Source organism: Arvicola amphibius, chromosome 2, assembly GCF_903992535.2.
Source record: "Arvicola amphibius chromosome 2, mArvAmp1.2, whole genome shotgun sequence".
In the NCBI taxonomy this organism is placed as follows: domain Eukaryota; kingdom Metazoa; phylum Chordata; class Mammalia; order Rodentia; family Cricetidae; genus Arvicola; species Arvicola amphibius.
This window is the reverse complement of record NC_052048.2, coordinates 168,783,831-168,796,317: the sequence shown is the minus strand read 5'-3', so window position 1 is coordinate 168,796,317 and position 12,487 is coordinate 168,783,831.

The following is a 12,487-nucleotide window of genomic DNA, read 5'->3' as shown; positions in this document are numbered from 1 at the left end:
GGGCGTGCGGCTCTGAGAGTGTGTCTCTTCAAGCACTTTGCGCATCCCCTGCGCATATCTAAAACGGTCAAAGGATGAAAAGGTGTCCGGGTGAGGGTTGAGTGATGTGAGGAGAGACAGGAAAATTGTAGTGGCCAGCCGATTTTGGTCTTCGTGCACCCCGCCCCCAGTCATTAGGTGTCTTCCTTAAAGCCAAGCTTTTAACATCCATAGCCACTAGATGGCGTGAGTGGCGAGAAGTTAAATCTGCATCTAGGGTACATGCTTTAGAAAGGCAAAGGATAAGAAAAATTTACTGATTCAAAGAAGAATCTGATCGCACAAATACCCTTAAATTCCCTGCTACCACCCACCTTTTTAGTCTTTATATCAGACGTACTATTGAGGCTTCAGATTGCATTTTTATGGATATGGAATACGATGTAGAGAGTTTCTTGTTTAAAACGTCTCTGAAAATTAAATCTGAAGTACCAAATAGTTATCAGCAAAATCATTAAGATCGTTGGAAAAGTGTGGTGTATGTTAGTTCTTTCGGAAGAGCAGCCTGACTTCTACATGAAAATTACTTTTCAAGGCTTTGTTTGCTTGCCCTTGGTTTGGGAAGTAAGTGGATTGTGATGTACTGTATAGAAATTGACTTCCGAGAGGTCATAGGCATGATGCGTCAACTTTAAATGGATGCTCAAAGAGAACCTATGAACTTAAAGTATAGAAAATCATCAAATAATGACAATAAACAACCCTTATATTATGCGGAATTATCTGTCAAGACGAATAGCTTTGTTATGCTTGCTCACATGCCCAGGTTTAGGAATTCCTGTGCAGGTATGTAATGGAGCTGAACTTAATGTGCCGTGGACGTTTAGGACACACACTGCTTATTTGTTTGTATTGGCTGAGTGAAGGATGCTTGCAAAGCGGAAAACTAGCAGACAGAAAGGAGGGGATTGCCTACCCATTGTTATAAAAAAGAACTAATACAAATACAAAGATGGTATCGTTGTAAAATGAAGGCATGCCATTTAAATAACAGACCTGGGTAGTAAATACCAATAATGGCATGCTACCCTGTAAAAGTGGGACAGACAATTGAAACCCATCTTTTACCGCTCACCTCTGGGAGAAGAAATGCAAATAAAAAGCAACATTTAACTTCATGAGAAGCCTTCGATAATATAACTTTCACAGTGTAGGGGGGCATTGTGATCTGCCCTCCTCCAGCGGCTTCTCACAGTGCCGAGACCTAGAGCTTGAGAATTAAACATATCTAGATTCAAATTCTTGCCCAGAAAATGACTTACTGGTTGAAACAAAACAACTTAGGCAGATATTTCCAAGCACCAATGTGTGTATGTATTTCTTAAAACATGGAAGCTAGCTCTTTTATTATTTAGTAAGCATCCACTTTATCACATCCAATCTGTGCTTATATTACTTACAAGGACATACTTACTACTGTCCCCGAATAAAGTCTATCTCCCTCTCCCAACAAACACCTGATACTTTAATTTTCGTTCATTCATTGAAATGTATGGAGAGTGCACATCCAAAACCCACCAGAGTGCTTGGATTTTCCTTCCTTGTCCAAAAACTCCAATTCATTCCTATTGCCTTCCCTCCCTGTATGCTATATGGTATTCATTAAGGGGGAGGCAAAAGGCAAACAACCAAATAATACTTAATTAACCACCATTGTCTTCTAATCATATCAGCTTCTGGTTTCTTCTCCTGATACGGGAAGACCAGAAAAAAAGAATAATAAGAAAAAAAAAAAAAAAAAAAACCCTGATGGATGCTCACTCCTTTATCACCTGCCCTAGCAAACACACAGGGACCCAGTAAGTCTGAATATTCCATGATTAACTAGTTCTTTCTTTCATGGCCATTGGAGAGTTTGTGAGTTGTGAGGAGTGGTGGACATCCCTTAGTGAATCACCTCCTTCCACTAAAGGTATCGTGTCACAACTACACAGCCATAGCCAGAAAGAGAGCATTCATACCCTCTGAGTTCGCTCAGAGCCACACCAACATCTCACAAACTGGGAGGTTTATGAAAACGTATATTTATTTCTCACAGTTCTGAAAGCTGGAAATCCATGGTCAAGCAGCCAGTAGCATTGGTATTTGGTGAGGATTTGCTTTCTGATTAAGAGATGGTAACGTCTGTGTCTCACATGGTATAAAAGGAAGACAGGCCTCAGGCCTCTTGGCTGTGTGTGTGTGTGTGTGTGTGTGTGTGTGTGTGTATGGGTATGCATATATATGCACCAGTACTATCCTTAAAATGTCTGATCTAATCATTCTTTTCATAATGTAATGGCCTCCCAAAACATCCATATGCTATTTACTACTTCAGTGGGGTGTGCATTTCAACATGAGTTTGGAGAACACATACTTTCTGAGTATAGACTATATAATCTTCTGACTCTATTCAAATTAATTAGTTTTATGAACGCTAACTTTCCCCTTATTGATTTAATTATTGTTTATTGTCCTCCACCATACTAGACATAAAGAATATTACAATAGCAAGGATTAATTTTTGTGTGTTTTTTAATTAATTAATTTTATTTTTAATTAAAATTTTCACTTCTCCCCTCCTCCCATTTCCCTCTCCTCCTCCCATCCCCCTCCCCCTTCCTCTCCAGTCCAAAGAGCAGTCAGGGTTCCCTGCCCTGTGGGAAGTCCAAGGTCCTCTCCCCTCCATCCAGGTCTAGGAAGATGAGCATCTAAACAGACTAGGCTCCCTCAAAGCCAGTACATGCAGTAGAATCAAAACCCAGTGCCATTGTCCTTGGCTTCTCAGTCAGCCCTCCTTGTCAGCCGCCTTCAGAGAGACCGGTTTGATCACATGCTCCATCAGTCCCAGTCCAGCTGGCCTTGGTGAGCTCCCATTAGATCAGCCCCACCGTCTCAGTGGGTGGGCACACCCCTCGTGGTCCTGTCTTGCAAGGATTTTTATAACCATAAAATAGCACTACACTCTATAACCCTTGTCATCATCCTCTAATCTGTTCTCTACCATTTATAACATTGAGAATGGTATCTGAAATGAATCCTGAAGTGTATAACTTTTTAAGACTGTCTACAGTGAATAAACTTAAGACTGCTAGAGGAACTGAATCATCCAGTCCTCCAGGCAGGAATACGGCCTCTCAACCTCTGAGAACACACAGAGCTATGCTGTATGAGCACCGATTGTATGAGGACTAAGACATAATGGGTTCCAACCATTCCTTCTGGATTTTTGTCATTTCTGCACTCCTCTGTTTCAGTCAGATCTCCACCTACTCCGCTGCATCTTCTTATTCTCATTTTAGAATACCTAGCCATAAGCAAGCAAATTGAACTCTAATTAAGTCAATACTGAATTTTTTCCTTACTATAGAGGTATATCAGTGATTCAGATATGATCATCATACATTAACTACTGTCTACACTGATTTTTATTTGTATTTCATGATAGTTTTATGTTTATTTTTCTAATGACTAGTTGTATTGAAGATATTCTTGCATGTATTTGCCATCTGTAAATATTCTTCAATAAAATGTGTATTCCTGACTTTTTCTGTTTTTAATTTGATTGGTCTTTTATGTATACTTTGTTTACTCTGTATATTCTAAACATTTTTCCTGGATCACATGTGTTACTTTCAAGTATTTTTCCTTGTGTGTAACTTGTTTTGAATCTTTTTCATGTGTCTATTATAATGTAAAATTTTCAGTTTAATGAGACTCAGCTTAGTAACTTTCTCCTATTTGTGGTTTACACTTTTGGTTACAAGTAAAAACTCTTATTACTTAATATTGTTTAAAAACTTTATATATTATATTTTAAAATCAAATTAATATCTATTTTGAGTTAAATTTGCATAATATATGTTTTATTCTAACGTTTTTCTTTTGATTTCTATTTTTTTCTTTGTGGAACAGGTATAATTTTATTGAAATGCCTGTTCTTCCCCTACTGATATGTTTTTGTGCCTATGTCAGAACTATGTCAAATGTACTTTGTGCATCTGTTTCTAGTTTTATATCCTGTTTTTTGATCTTTGTGCCTGTAACAACCACTAATATCACCTTCTTTTTGTGATTACATTAGTTATATAGTAACTCAGTACCAGATGAAAAAATTTGTTCTACTTTAGAATGTTTTTCATAATTGTTTTAGCCATTCTACGTCCCTCTTTTTCCATGTAAATTTGATAATAAATTTGCCTGCCTGTGCAGAAAAGTACTGTGATTTTTAACAGGAATTATATTACATCTATAAATCAACTTGGGAAGAATTGACAGGTTTCCTATGTTGAGTGTCTCCCCATTTATTTTGCTTTTTTTATTTTTTATGAGCACTTTGTAATTTTCAAGATATAGAAATTGTACATGTCTTTATTAGGTTTTGCCTAAATTGTGTTTCCTGTGGAGAAATTGTGCTCTTTTACATTTCACTTTTCATATACTCATTCTTGGTGCATAGAAGTATAATGAATTTTTCCTTATCGATTCTGTGCCTTGAAATTTTGTTGAACTCCATTATTCATAGATTTTTCTGTAAATACAATCACGGTATTTGCAAATAAAGTTTGTTTTTTATTTGTTTGCAACTGTCATACATTTTATATAGGATATGGCTTATATTGAATCTAAAATGGGGGCATAACGACTTCCCATATCTTTTATTTGTTCATAAATTAGTCATTAAAAATGATGATGAAGATACCCAGGATCTCAGTTTCTTCTACCTTTATGTCTTGCTACTTTGCCATTAGTCTGCTACTGTCTTACTCAGCTAATTCTAGTTTGCAGAAGTTACTGGATCTGGAAATGACCCATGTTTGTTTGTTTGTTTTCCCCACAGTTAGTCACATGCTTCATGGGGAAAATTACATAACCTTTTCAAAAAAATCCAGCCCTTGCACTCCAGGAGAAACCGGTAGAGTTGTGATTTGTTTGTGACCTTCCACCTCCTCAGAAATTCAAACAATGCAAATCGAGTTTATTATTTACTTTGCTGTTGCTGTGATAAAATGCAATAACTACAAGCAACTTATAAAGGTGTCTAGTTTGGCTTGTGTTTACAGAGGAGAATTCATAATGGTCAGAAGTGTATGCCAGGAGAGAGAAGTTGATTGGTCACATCTCAACTCCACACAGGAAGCAGAAGGAAGAAATACAAAGGAAGGAGATGCCTGCCTCCAGTTTTGTGGTTCTTCCAGCTAGGTTGTACAACATAAATATTCTATAGCACCCCACCCCACCCTCCACACACAAGTAGGACCACCAGCAGGGAACCAAATATTCAAATACAGGAGCATATAGATGGTGCTTCTTATTCAAATCACAGTGAGCAAAACTCATGGGAAATGAAAGGTTATACCTCACATCCAACCAATCATGTTAAAAAATAGCAGAATTTTATTCTTTCTGTTGCTGAATAAAGTATGTATTTATACAACATTTTGTTTATTCATTCATGTATATATTGACAACAAATACTGCTATAAACATGGGAATGCAAGTTTTTCTTCAACAGACTGACTTTGCTTCTTCTGGTTATACACCCAGGAGTGGGGATGAACAGCCATATGGCAGCTCTGTTTCTACATTTCTAGGAAGATCTATATGATGGTTCATAATGATGTCACCTAGGAATGGAGCCTCTGGGAATACCTCTGAGGAATTTTCTTAATTAGGTTAATTGATGTGGAAAAACCCACCCTAAATGCAGATGGCACCATTTCAAGGACCTGGTCCTGAGCTAAATTAGAAGGAAAAAGTAACTGAGTGTTTGTACTTATCATTCTCTGCTTCCTGCACACCAATACAATCTGGCTAGCCAGTCTCTTGCTCCCAACACCATGTCTCCATCTCCTTTGCCTGAAGCCATGATTCTCTCAAGCTATTAGCAGAATGAACTCTTCTTCCTTAAATCACTTCTTTATACATATTTCTTACAGCAAGACAAGTGGCTGATCTATTCTGTAATCTTTGCTCCAATAGCTATATTATTTTCCGTCCTCTTTAGGTATGTGAGGATCCCTCTTACTGTACACCCTAGCAATTTTATTTTGTGGTTTTGAACATGTACATCCTAAATAAAGCAAAGTTATATCCTGTTGTAGGTTTAGTGTGCATTTCTCTGACAAATTTTTTCATATGTTTTATTTCCAAGTGTATGTCATCCTTTGAGAAATTATTCAGTTAAATGCCCATTTGAATTGGACTTTTCTTTCTGTTGCTTTAATTCTGCATCTATTCTGGACACTATTCCTTTGTTTAATGAAAAGTTCACAATATTTTCTATAGGTTAACTCTTAACTCTCAATGTTTTCCTTAGCTCTAGAGTATGCACTTCTGATTGAAGACAAGCCACTGCAAATTTCTACATCATTGTTTATTAGAACAATACATTGTGGTTGGTGCGATGTCTCGGTGTGTAAAACACTTGCCCTCACGTGTAAAGACCTGTATTCCAATCCCCAGAACTCATGTAAATGCAGACACGGTAGCACACATCTGTAATCCTAGCACTCCCATAATGAGATGAGAGATGGAGAGGGAACGTCCACAGCATACATTTCTTCCACTGTGAACAAGAGACCATGTCTCAAACAAGGTGGAAGGTGAACAAACACCACTATTTGTTCTGACCTCTACATAAGTGCTGTGTGACACACATACCTTCTCTCTAGTAATATGCACACACACACACACACACACACACAAACATGTTCATAATCATATTGCACAAAATAATTTAAACAACAGTGTTTATTCATCAACATTATTTGCTAACAGTTAGAATGTCATTTATTTCCACCATTCAAACATAATTTTATTTAGGGAGTTTTATTACATTTTAGGTTAGCATACAAAATAATGAGTTTTCTTATTCTCTCCTTTCAGGCTCTTTATGCCATGCAGTTATAAAATTGGATATCCCAGTAAGATAAAGGAGACACATGAATGACACAGCATTGCTAAGGCTGGTTAAATGCTTAAAACACATCGATATTTCAAAAGCCACAGGAGCCTCTAGAATACAGTCACTGTGGCAAGTGCCATGACCTGAATCTCCCTTTGGGACACCATTAAAAGGATGAGTTGACAACTTGAACTTGATTTATTTTATTCATTTGTCCATTCTCAAACTTTCCAGGTTTTAAACAGGGAATAATTCCAATTTAAAAAGTTTCCATAAACTCATTTTTTTTCAAATGCAGAAAATGCTTAGCTAATTTTTACACAATATCTGTCAATATTTCCATAATGCTTTTCTGAGAAATGGTCACATTCTATAAGATTTGAAATCTATAGCCAGCTCCTCAACCTAAGATCACATAACTGAATTTGGAAGTCTTTATTTTGGCCATAATAAAAAATGTTTGAATGGTAGGTGGCTAAAAAGCTATGCAAAATCACATGTGAAGTGAATCAGAATTGTTTCTGGAAACATTTGCCAATATTACATTGTGCAGCTTCATTTGTAGCCTTGGTTCTGAACATACAACATACATTTTTTTCTTTTGTACTATGTATGCTGTTAGGTCACAGAGCACCAGCAAACATTTCCCAACACTCTACAGCTTATATTTGAATTAGTTATATCAAATTGCAGTGTTTTTAATGTTCATACAACTTCTACCCTTAAAGAACCAAGCTTTCAATTACAAAAAAAAAAAAAAAAGAATGTTTCTCAGATTCTTCTACCATCATTCCACAGGATGTGTCAGATCAGTGTAGTGTATTTCTTCCTGATATATTATAAACAAGCTTTTGTTATAAACATATTCTTAACTTCATGCATTTTAGTGTATTTTACATATGACCTAGGAAAACAATGGAAAATTAGAAGGGAAAATCGGTTGTTAACACGTGGTTTTTATTAATCATTCATGACAAGTTGGCCATTAGAAGCACCCGTATTTTAGTTACTTACGGTCAATCTATCTAAAATGAGCTTAATAAGAGAAAGAATAAAAGATAGGGAGAGAATATAAATCTGCTTTAACCCAAATGAAAATGGTTTATGCATTTTATTTTAGAATTTTTTCTTTTTAGCACAGAAACAGGAATTTTATGTTATATATGTATTTGTTTGCTTGTGTGTTTATTTTTAAAACAACTTTTTCTCGTTTTACATACTAATTCCAGTTCCCACTCCCTCCTCACCTTCCATTCTCAACACCTTCCAAACCACACCTCCCATCCACTCCTCCTTTGGGAAGTCACCAAAATCTGGCATATCATTTTTACACAGGACAAAGGCCCTCACCCCCTATATCTAGTCAGAGCAAGGTATCTCTACAAAAATAAAGGGCTGCAAAAAGCCAATTCAAGGACTAAAGATAAATCCTGGTCCCACCGCTAGCAGCCCTATAGACTGCCAAAGCCTGAAAATTGTTCAGTGGGTCTAATTTGGTTCTATGCAGATTTCCTAGCTGTCATTCTGAAGTCGAGGAGCTCCCACTAACTCAGATCAGCTGTTTTGTGGGTGTCCCCATCATGGCCTTGACATCTTTGCTCGTATTATTTTTCCTCCCTCTCTTCAGCTGGTCTCAGGTATCTCAGCCCAGTGCTTACCTGTGTATCTCTGCATCTGCTTCCATTAGTTGCTGGATAAAGGTTCTATGATGACAATTAAGGTAGTCACCAGCTTAATTACAAGGGAAGGCCAGTTCAGGCATTAGCTCCACTATTGCTTGAGGTCTTAGCTGGGGTCATCCTTGTAGGTTCTTGGGAAATTCCCTAGTGCCCAGTTGCTCACTTGCATAATGGCTCCCTCAAACAAGGTATCTCTTTCCTTGCTCTCCCTCTCTGTCCTTCGCCCATCTAGGCCATCCAGTTCCCTCATGTTCTCCCCCACTTCACCCCTGCCCCTCTTCTTCCAGTCTCTCCATACCCATACTTTCAATTTCTTCAGGAGACCTTGTCTATTTCTTCTTCCAGTGGGATTCATGTATGTCTCTTTTAGGGTTCTCCTTGTTACCTAGCTTCTCTGAGGTCTGATCCTTTGCTTTAAATCTAATACCCACTTAGGAATGAGTACATACCTTTTTTTTGTCCTTCTGGGTCTGGGTTACTTTACTCAGAATGTTTTTATCTAGTTTCATCAATTTTCATCGCCCAAGTGGGGTATTGCTGGATCTTGAGGTAGATTGATTCCCAATTTTCTGAAAAACCGCTATACTGATTTTCAAAGTGGTTGTACAAGTTTACAATCCCACCAGCAATGGAGGAGTTTTCCCCTTACTCTGTATCTTCTCCAGCATAAGCTATGATTGGTGTTTTTTGATCTTAGGCATTCTGACTGGTGTAAGATGGTATCTCAGAGCTTTTAGATTTATATTTTCCTGATGACTAAGGATAATGAACAATTCCTTAAGTATCTTTTGGCCATTTGAGATTCTTCTGATGAAAATTCTCTGTTTAGATCTGTATTCCAGTTTTTAATTAGTTTATTTGGTATTTTGATGTCTAGTTTCCTGAGGTTCTTTCTTTTTGTTTTTTAGGGTTTTTTTTTTCATATTTTGGAAATCGGTCCTCTTTCTGAAGTGGGGTTGGTTAAGATCTTTTCCCACTCAGTTGGCTTCCGTTTTGTCTTATTGACTCTCCTTTGTTTTACAGAAGTTTCTCATTTTCCAGAGATTATTAAAAAATCAGGTATTCATAGGTGTGTAGATTAATATCAGGGTCTTCAATTCTTTTCCATTATTCCACCTGTTTTATGCTAATACCAAGATATTGTTATTACTGCAGCTCTATAATAGACCTTGATACCAGGGATAGTGATGGCTCCAGAACTTCCTTTATTATAGAGGATTGTTCTACCTATCTTGGGTTTTATTTTTTGTTTTTGTTGTTGTTGTTTTTCCATATGAAGTTAAGTGGGGTTTTTCTTGAGGTTTGTTAAGAATTGTTTTGGGATTTTGATGGGGATTTCATTTAGTCAGTATATTGATTTAGGTAAGATTGCCTTTTTATTACGTTGATCCTACCTATCCAAGAGCATGGGAGATCTTCCCATTTTTGATATTTTTTTCAATTTATTTTTTCAAAGACTTAATGTTTTGTCATATAGGTTTTCACTTCTTTGATTTATGTTACCCCAAGGTATTTTATGTTATTGTGGCTATTGTAAAAGGTGATGTTTCTCTGATTTCCTTCTCAATCCTTGTATCATATCCATATAGGAGGGCTACTGATTTTTTGTTGTTGTTGTTTATCTTGCTTCCTGCCACATTACTGAAGATGTTTATTAGCTGTAGTAGTTCACTGGTAAAAATTTTAGAGTCACTTTTGTATACTATAATATCATCAGCAAATAGTTAGTTTGACTTCTACCTCTCCAATTTGTTTCTCCTTGATCTCTGTTTGTTGTCTTATTGCTCTAGCTAGAACTTCAAGTACTACATTGAATAGGTATGGAGAGGGTATACAACCTTTTTTTGTTCTTGATTTTAGTGAAATCTCTTTCTTTCTCTCTATTTAATTTGATGTTGGTTATCAACTTGCTGCATATTGCATTTATTATGTTTAGATACGTTACTTGTATCGCTGATCACTCCAAGACATTTATCATGAAGGGATGTTGGATTTTGCCAAAGGCTTTCTCAGCATCTAATGAGATGGTCATGCAGTTTAATTCTTTTAGTTTTTTTTTATATGGAGGATTATATAGACAGATTTTTTATATGTTGAACCATCCCTGCATCTCTGGAGGGAGGCCAACTTGATCACGGTGGGTGATTTTTTTAATGTGTTCTTGGATTCAGTTTGCCAGTATTTTAATGAGTATTTTTACATCAATGTTCATGAGGGAGATTTTTCTATAATTCTCTCTTAGTTGATTCTTTGGGTACCAGGGTGAATGTAGCTTTCTAAAAAGAGTTTGGCAATGTTCTATCTGTTTTTATTGTTGCGAACACTTTGAGGAGTATAGATATTAGCTCTCTGAAGTTCTTTTAGAATTCTGTACTGAAATCTCTGGGCCTACGACATTTTTGTTGTTGTTGTTTGGGAGACTTTTGATGACTTCTTCTTTTTCCTAAGGGGTAATAGGTCTATTTAAATTGTTCATCTGGTCTTGATTTAATTTTGGTATGTGGTAGCTATCTAGAAAATAGTCCATTTCTTTTAGGTTTTCTAATATTGTGGAGTACAGATTTTTGAAGAATGACCTAATAATTCTCTAGACTTCCTAGGTGTCTGTTGTTATGCCCCCTTTTAGTTCTGATTTTGTTGATTTGGATATTTTCTGCCTTTGGGTTTATTTGGATAAGGGTTTGTTTATCTTCTTGATTTTTTTTTAATTTTTTTATTAAAGATTTCCATCTCCTTCCCTCCTCCTCCCTCTTCCCTCCCCTCCCTTCCACCCATACCCCCACTCCACCCCTCTCCAAGACAAAGAGCCATCAGGGTTCCCTTCACTATGTTAAGTCCAAGGTCCTCCCAGCTCCCCCTAAGTCCAGGAAGGTGAGCAACCAAACTGACAAGGCTCACAGTGAGCCCGTCCATGCTGTAGAGTTCACGTTCATTGCCGTTGTCCTTGGTTTCTTGATTTTACTTGAAGAACCAGATCATTGTTTTGTTAATTCTTTGTATTGTTTTCTTTGTTTCTAGTTTATTGATTTCAGCCCTTAATTTGATTATTTCCTGTCATCTACTCCTCCTGAATGAATCAGTTCCTTTTTGTTCTAGAACTTTCAGGTGTGCTGTTAAGTGGCTAGTGTGAGATTTCTCCACTTTCTTTATTAGGCACTTAGTGCTATGAACTATCTTCTTATCATTGCTTTCACAGTGTCCCATAGGTTTAAGTGTGTTATGTATTCATTTTCATTGAATTATAGGAAGTGTTTAGTTTTTTATTTCTTTCTTGACCCAGGGGTGATTCAATTTAGCATTGTTAAATTTCCATGAGCTTGTATTTTTTCTACAATTAGTGTTGTTGTTAAATTCTAACTTTAAGGAGTGGTAATCCGGTAAAATATAGGGAGTTATTCAACTTTTTTTATCTGTTGACGTTTACTTTGTTACCGAGTATGTGATCAATTTTAGAGAAGGTTCCATGTGCTGAGAAAAAGGTATAAATATATTGTGCTTGGGTGGAATGGTCTATAAATGTCTGTTAAGTCCATTGCATTTATAACATCTGTTAACTCTTTTATTTCTCTGTTAAGATTGTCTAGCATACCTTCCCATTAGTGAGAGTGGAGTATTGAAGTCTCCTACTATTCATGTGTGGGGTTTGATATGCTATTAAGCTAGAGTAATATTTCTTTACATGTATGGGTGTTCTTGTATTTGGGGCATAGATGTTCAGAATTCAGACTTAATCTGAATGGATTTTTCCTGTAATGAGTATAAAGTGACCATCTCAATCTCTTTTGATTGATTTTAGTTTGAGTCTATATTTCAGATATTAGGATAGCTATACCCACTTGTTTCTTAGGTACATTTCATTAGGAAATCTTTTCCCAATTATTTA